Below are 8,569 nucleotides of genomic sequence, written 5' to 3'. Positions count from 1 at the left end.
AAGAAGAAGGGGAGGTAGGCCTGAAAGCAGTCAGGAGGTGGCTGCATTGGGCCAGCTATTCTCCGTTTCAGAATTTGTTTACAGATGTTACAAGGGGCCATGGAAGATCTTTAAAAATATATATAAAAAGATTGTGGGTTAGGAGCTCAGATAGGTACTTTATTATTATTATTATTATTTAATATTTATTTTAGAGAGACAGAGTGTAAGCAGAGGAGGAACAGAGAGAGAGGGAGACACAGAATCTGAAGCAGGCTCCAGGCTGAGCTGTCAGCACAGAATCTGACACGGGGCGTGAACCCACAAACTGCGAGATCATGACCTGAGCTGAAGTCGGATGCTTAGCCCACTGAACCAGCCAGGCACCCCATAAATACTTTAATGTAAATTATTTATTCACTCAGAAAATACTGAGTGCCTACAGTGGTGGACAAAGTACAGTTATAGCCTTGGATTGCTGACATGCTGGTAGAGGAGGGCAAACAATAAAGAAGCAAATAAATGTGTGGCTCTAAGTGAATGGATATAAAAGAGAGGGAGTTCAGGAATAGGAGAGGAGGGTGAGGGGAAGAAGGAAGATGGAGTTGTTATTTATATTAGGCAATTAGGGGAAGCTCTTCTGATAAAGGGTGTTTGAGCAGAAACCTAAAAGTGGACGAGAATTCCAGGCCGAAGGAACAGCAAGTAGAAAAGTCTTGAGTTGGAAGAGTGTTTAGTATGTTTGACAAAAAGCAAGGAGCCCAGTGTAGCCTGATTAAGGCAAGCAAGTGGGAGTGGTAGGAGATGAGGTTTGAAAAAGATTAGGGGCTAGATCGTGTAGGCATTCTAAGAACATTGACTTTATTCTAAGTTAAAAGTGAAGGCAGGATATCCTGCTTTCTCATGGCTGAATAACATTTCCTTGTGTCTGGATACCACATCTTTTATCGCCAGTTTCAGGTTTTGAGCTCTTTTTTGCACAGCTGCCTCTGAGACCCCCCTCATGAAAATCATAGTTTTTTAAGGTTTTGCTGAAGTAGTCTATTTAATAAATGAATGGCGAAGGTATTGTCTCACCAGCTTCCATGCATTAATCAAGGTTACTTGGAGAGCTGTGTTGAGAAGGATTCTGAGGCATAATGAGGTTCAGCAGAAAAGAGTACCTAGAGTTATGACTGCCGTTGGTATGGTAGGAGTTCTAGTGACATATTTGCTATACGTTTGGCATCACCGTTTTGTTCTCCGTGTGTGTGTGTGTGTGTGTGTGTGTGTGTGTGTGTGTTGTTCCCTGGAACAGTTGCAGTTTCTCAGAGCCTAGTACAAGAATGGGAACAGGAAGAAAGAGCAGCCTAAACCCATATTGGGTTACTGGAGATGACAACATTGTATACATGCAATCTGAGAGCACAGATTTTTTTTTAAGATGTGGCATGAGCAAAGGAAACAGCCTGAACTCAGAGCAGGCTTACAAACTAGCCTTTGTTCGCCAGCAGTTTTCTCCCTGAATTTTTATTTTGAGAAATTTTGAACCAACAGAAAAGTAAAAGAGTAAGTAGCACAATGAATGTCGAATGTCATTTTCCTAGATTCATCAGTTGTTAAAATTCTCTCTCTGTATGTTTTTATTCTGAATTATTTGAAAGCAATTGAAAAATTCATGACAATTGGGAATTCATCTCTTAAGAACAAGGAATTCTCCTACATGATCAAATCTCCTAATGATCAAAATACCATTATAATATCTTTAAAAATAATATATAGGGCATATTTAAATTTTCCCAGTTGTCCCCAAAAGTGAGATCAGATTGAATGCACTACTTTTTGACAACATTTGTCTTGGTAAATGATATATTGTAAGATTTTTCACTTCATTGGTAAAATGTCCCTCAAAAATGAGCATGTTATTTTTATTACCCTGGATATAGTATACTTTATTTTACCAACCTTTTACTTTTGGGCTTTTAGTTTGCTTTCTACTTATTGATTGCTCTTGTAAATGCTGCTGCAATGAACATTGTGGGCACATGGTATATTGGCCTTAATATATATTCCAACCTCTTTTTCCAGGACCTTCCTCTAGTGAGAGGCTACTGTTTCCCCTTGCAGTTTGAGTTCTAGATGTAATTTAGTTTCCACCAATCACTTGCACTTACCTAAGATTTGGAAGGCAAGAGTGAGGTAGATGTCATGCTTTTGCTGCTCCTGTGTTTCTCTTGGAAAGCATGGCCATTTCCTCCCTTCCTTTCTCGATGTCAGAGGCTATGGAAGGCCATTGGAGAGTTGAGGGCAGAGGCATGGAATGGTATGATTTGGTTTTTAAAATCATGCTGGCTGCTGTTTGGAGACGAGATTGTGAGGGAGTGTAATTGGAATCAGGATCCCACTTAGGAGGCTCTTGGTATCTGGGTGGAGATGATGGTGGTTTCGACTAGGATGATATCTGTTGGTAGACGAGGTGAGAGATAGTTGGATTCAGAATATATTTTGAAGGTGGAATCATCAGAATTTTCTGCTTTATATGTGGGATGTGAGAAAAAAAAATGATCGTTGGTTTGTTTGTCATCAGAGATCTGGATGTAATTCAGTTTCCACCTATCAGATGCACTCATGTGAGATTGGCAAGGCAAAATTAAGGTAGAGGTCTTTGCTATTTCTGACTTCATCCACTGCAACTGGAAGGAAGGCAGAGTGTATGGGTTTAGCTGTAGGAAAACCCTACAGCTAGGGTAGATTTTGTGGTGAGATTTTGTGGTGAGAGCATTGGGTGCTTGTCTCCTGGTGTTTCACTTTTTTCATGAACTAAGATGCAAGGACATCAACTGAGATTGGGGGTTGTGGGAAGAGGGACTGGGTTTTATTATTTATCATGTGTTGCTTCCTCTCCTGCTAGGACTCTACATGATGCCTGGCCTCTGGAAGATAGCCACTTTGTTGTTAACTGAACAATTGTCTGCTTTCACAGAGAGATTTATCCATAACACATCACCTTTGACTTCAAGGTAAATCGATGCAGTAAACTAAAGCAGGGAGATTCTCACATTGTTAAAAGAAGCAATCCTTTTACTATTTAAACCTTAGGTTTCAAACAATAGTTGTCTTTGAAAGTGTTAGTAGGTTTAGAAATGTTTTTTGATTCTGATTCCCCAAAGGTTCTGTACCTTTTCAAGAAATGAGTCAGTCTCCTTAGGAGCTGATAGTTTCTTTAAGGGACAAATAGCCATCTATATTTCAAAACACTTGAGAAATCTTTGTTTTTTTTTTCTGACAGTTTTGGGAAATAATTTGGTAAACCAGTCTTTCAAACTTTGTGTGATGAAACTGGTCATTCCTTTCATGGTCAGTATTTCTTTTTAGAGCATGTTGGACTTTTTTCACCTTTGAAAATCATCTTTTGCTATATTGAATCCTAATTTCTTGATTCACATTTCTCTACTTAACCTCTAAGTATCCTCAGCTTGGAGTTGAGTGTCTAGATTTTATATGAGGCCTCTGTGGTACCAATGGTGGAAAAAGTATTTGCTTTAGAGCTAGAAGATAACAGTTTTGGGTCCTTGCTCAGCAGTGTACTGGCTACGTGGCTTTGGGTTATTTAATTAAATTCCCAAGATTGAGTTTCCTTGTTATAAAATGAGGATGATACCTACTTCATATAGTTACAATAATAATAAGTAACACCTATATAACTTGTAATCGTTTTTCCACATATCATCTTATTTGATCTTCAGATCAACTTGATGAGCTTGATGGGGCATATAATATCAATCCCCTTCTACATACATGGAAACTGAGGCTGTACAAGGATGATGTGAAGAGTTAAATAGGAGGTGTCAGAGCTGGAATTTGAACTCAAATATTTTCTTCTGTCAAAGCCCATACACCACCCGTCATATGCCATTGGGTTTATATAACAATTTATAAATCTCAAAGCATTCTTCAAAAGCAAAGCATTTTGTTACTGTCTATTCTGGAGTAGACATTCAGTGGTGGTTTTGTTGTGAAAATAAACAGACATGCAGTTTGATTGTCTAGAATTATGCTTTTCATTTTTGGAGCTGCTAGCCACATATGTCTACTGACTACTGTAAGTGTGGCTGATATTACTGAGGAGCTGAATTTTTAAATTTTGGGCAGTTTTAATGAATTTAATTTTAGAAACTAAAGCTCAGCTTTAGTTACTGGAAAACTTGTAAGTATATCTGAAACAATTTGGGTGTGTGAATCTCTTTTTTTTTTCAGCTGTGAATTTTATCATCTAAATACAGATAAGTATTTCCAATGAAAATTTAGCAGTCATATTGAGATTTGCTGGAAGTGTAAAAAATACATCAGATTTTGAAGACTTAGTACAACAGATGTAATGTAAAACATCTTTTTAATAGTTTTTATATTGATTAAATTTTGAAATGATAATACTTTGGATATATTGGGTTAAAATATATTATTTAAAATTAATTTCATTTGTTTCTTTTTACTTTTAAATGTGGCTACCAGAAAATTGAAAACTATGTGTGTGGCTTGCATAGTATTTCTTGGACAGCATTGCTCTAGAATTAGCTATGAAAGAACATTTGTGTTTTCTTGACTAGGTATCTCCAGACCAGACTAGTGCAAATTATAGTTCACATTTCACATTTTCTCTCAAATGAGGAATCTCTGGAGCAACCTATTCTGTATATTAGGCACTGGCTAATTACTGTTCCTTCCAAACAAGCAGACACTCTTGTGGGTGCTCACTGAGGTTTGTTCAGACTTTCTGAACAATCTTGTGCTTAGTCCCAGCAGCCAGTCTGGCAGGAGTAGCCTCCTAACTCTCCTTCCTGTCCTCAAGGCTTCCCGAGCTGGTGGACTTGGACTCCACTTTGACCTGGCCTCCAGCTGGTTCTATCTAATTCTACCCATGCTTGGTTTTGGTGCTTCCTGGCGAGCCTCCATCTGGGTCTGTGCTGGCTTGGCTATTTGCTTGGAGTGTTCCACTGTGCAGGACATGATTGCACATAGCTATGGAAAATGCTAGATTGTAGGTAATCCTTTTATACATATCTACATTCCCGAAAGCTTATGTGAAAGTTCAGCACACCCAAAACAGAGCTATATAAGGTGAGGACTGTAAACCCAGTAGCTGAAATGTAAGTCGAAAGTAATTTCTTGTCTTTTATTTTATTTTGATTCAGTGTTTGTATATGTTGTGAAATGATCACCACAGTAAGTCTAGTTAACATCCATTACCATACATAGTTGTAAATTTTTTTCTTGTGATGAGAACTTTTAAGTTTATTTATTTATTTTCAGAGAGAGAGCCTGAGCAGGGGAGGGGCAGAGAGAGAGGGAGAGAGAGAATCTCAAATAGGCATCAGCACCAAGCCTGATGTGGGGCTTGAACCCAAGATCAAGGAGATCATGACCCAAGCCGAAATGAAGAGTCAATGCTTAACTGACTGAGCCACCCAGGTGCCCCTAAGATTTACTGTTTTAACAACTTCAAATATGTAATGTAGTATTATTATTAAAAAATTTTTTTTTAATGTTTATTTTTGAGAGACAGCGCATGAGTAGGGGAGGGTCAGAGAGAGAGACACACACACAGAATATGAAGCAGGTGCCAGGCTTTGAGCTGTCAGCACAGTGCCCAACGTGGGGCTCGAACCCAGAAATGGTGAGATCATAACCTGAGCTGAAGTCGGACACTTCACCGACTAAGCCAGCCAGGCGCCCCTGTAGTATAGATTATTAACTATAGTCACCATGCTGTACATCACATCCCCATGATTTATTTATTTATAACTGTGAGTTTGTATCTTTTGACCTTCACCTATTTTGCCCATTCTGCACCCCCTGCCTCTGGCAACCACCAATCTGTTCTCTGTATCTATGTTTTTTTTTTTTTAAATAATCTATTTCATATGTAAATTAGATTATAAAGTATTTGTCTTTCTCTCTCTGACTTATTTCAGATAACATAATGCCCTCAAGGTCCATTCATATTGTCACAAATGACAAGATTTCATTCTTTTTTATGGCTGAATAATATTCTATTGTATCTATATCTATATCTGCACACACATGTCATGTTTTCTTTATTTATTCACCCATTGATAGATACTTAGGTTGTTTCCATATCTTGCTTGGCTACTGTAAATAATGCTGCAGTGAACATGGGGATGCAGATATCTTTTTGAATTAGTGTTTTTGTTTCCTTCAGATACATAACCAGAAGTGGGGTTGCTAGATCATATGGTAGTTCTGTTTTTAATTTTTTGAGGAACCTCCATGCTGTTTTCCACAGTGGCTGCACCAGTTTACATTCCCACCAACCGTGCGAGAGCGTTCCCGCCTTTTTCCACATCCTCGCCAACACTTATTTCTTACATTTTGACAGTAGCCATTCTAACAGGTGTGAGGTGATAGCTCATTGTGTTTTGATTTGCATTTCCCTGATGATGAGTGATGTTGAGTACCTCATCATGTACCTGTTGGCCAAGTATATGTCTTCTCTGTAAAAATGTCTATTTAGATCTTATGCCCATTTTTTAAATTGAAATTTTTTTGCCATTGAGTTGTATGAGTTCTTTATGTATTTTGGATATTAAGCTATTACCGCATATATAATTTGCAAATATTTTCTCCCGTTCATTACTTGCGTTTTCATTTTGTTGGTGTTTCTTTGCTGTGCAGAAACTTTTAAGTTTGATGTAGTCCCGTTTGCTTAGTTTTGCTTTTGTTGCTTTCGCTGTCAGATTAAAAAAATTGTTGCCAAGACTAACGTTATGCCCATGTTTTCTTATAGGAATTTTGTGATGTTAGGTCTTATATTCAAGTCTTTAATCCATTTTGAGTTAATTTTTGAGTGCCATGTAAGGTAGAAGTCCAGTTTCATTCTTTTATATGTGGCTGCCCAGTTTTTCCAATGTCATTTATTGAAGAGTTTGTCCTTTTCCCATTATATACCTTGTCTTTCTTTTTTTTTTTAATAACAAAAAATATTTTACAGAAGTTTCCAGACAAGCCATACAAAATGGTCACAAGTTTTTTTTTGAAGGGAGGATTCTACACTTGACAGCAAAGCCACAGTGTTATTAGTGAGGGCTGTGGTGTTTGTTTAATGTTACCATTTTGGTTCAAGCAGTCAAGCTTGTCCATCTCCCACATCTAAATAAAGTTAGACTTGGCTAGAGAGCATATTCAAAAGAACTGGTTAGCTGCTTTTAACTAAATGCAATTAGATCACCATATAAAAGGGGGGAAAGGAGTCCATAAGATTAAAATAAAACTACCTATCCCCCTCAAAAAAATATTAAAGAAAAACACCCGCACCCTTGCAGTTAGCTCTGACAACTACCTTCATTCACAGTGCTTTATACTTAATCCATAGTGGAGGAAATGAATAAAAGCAGAGAGGGGCCACAGCAATCCTGATGGTACCTCTAGCCTTTGCTTATGCTTTACAACAGTGAATCAGGACAAGACACAGATTTGCTATTGTGCATTAATCACCAAAGGACTGAAATGTCTGAGCTTTTATTCTGTATAAGACTGTATCCATTAAATGCAAACAGAAAAGGAATAAGTCTTGTCAGATTAGGAGAAGCGATGCACACTTCATGATCAGATCGATTTTAAATATTATTTATAGCATGTAGCCTAGTCCATGCTCTGTTTCTATGGCTTGGGCTTTGTTGGTCTTCCACTGCTCCGCTGCATCATTTGCTAATGGATCATCTGGATTGGGAGCACTTAACAAAGCCTGGATCCATAGCAGAACTGTGTGGATCTGCAGTGCTGAGGACCATTTATCCTTCAAGATATCTTAAACATCTTCTTCCCAACTAGTCTACATTAGGATGATAAATTTTGGTCCTGAAATGTACTTTAGGGGCTGCTGCCAGGTATTCTTTTGGAAGGAATAGTTTAAATTTAAAAGTCCTTCCCTCAAAGGAGGAATCCTGGGGGCCAGCAGTGACCGCATGAAAATAATGGGCGTTGCTGTCTTCTGGTTCTGTTTTAATGTCAGGAACTGGTTCTGCCAGCAAGCGCTGGGCTTTTTTTGATAAATTCTGCAGGGCAGCCCGGCCATCTAGTCAAATCCTGAGTTCTGCTTCTGGTCTTGATTCTGGTTTCCTATACCTTGTCTTTTAGCCACAATCTTTGATGCTATCTTTCTGACATTTCATATATGCTTTTTAATTTTCATGGTTGAAAACACAATTAACTAGCCAAATGTACCACTATGGCTAAAGACTTGACAGATTTAGCACCCCTAATAAGTGCCCTCATTTTTCTCAAAATATTGTTTGTAAATCCCATGGTTTTTAACAACAGTGTTAATATTTTCATTTTTTCCCATTGTCCATTTTTCAAAACCTTAAGGGTAAAGAAAACAATGCTTCTTAAAAATTTTAACTTTGGATTTTTAACATTTTTTCAAATGAAACCTTATGTACATGCCCAATAAGTAAAGCAGAGCAATGCAGCAATGCTGTAGTTGGAACAGTGGATGTATGTGTGTTGGGGGCATCCCGAAGGCAGTGCGGGGGCCCTGATGGGAGCAGAGAGATTGCTGCCAACTCAACATGTAAAGAAATCACTAAGTCAC

The 8,569-nt window shown here is 38.1% G+C and overlaps 1 pseudogene; it reads right to left on the bottom strand.

The window, feature by feature from the left end:
- Positions 1-7,592: 7,592 nt before the first annotated feature.
- On the bottom strand, positions 7,593-8,050 carry LOC124526434 (ubiquitin-conjugating enzyme E2 N-like; annotated as a pseudogene).
- Between the last annotated feature and the right edge of the window lie 519 nt (positions 8,051-8,569).

This window comes from Lynx rufus, unplaced genomic scaffold (assembly GCF_022079265.1).
Source record: "Lynx rufus isolate CCGP_SWC_20201006 ecotype Redwood Valley unplaced genomic scaffold, mLynRuf1.p SCAF_10, whole genome shotgun sequence".
NCBI lineage: Eukaryota > Metazoa > Chordata > Mammalia > Carnivora > Felidae > Lynx > Lynx rufus.
This window is presented reverse-complemented; position numbering and strand designations above follow the sequence as displayed.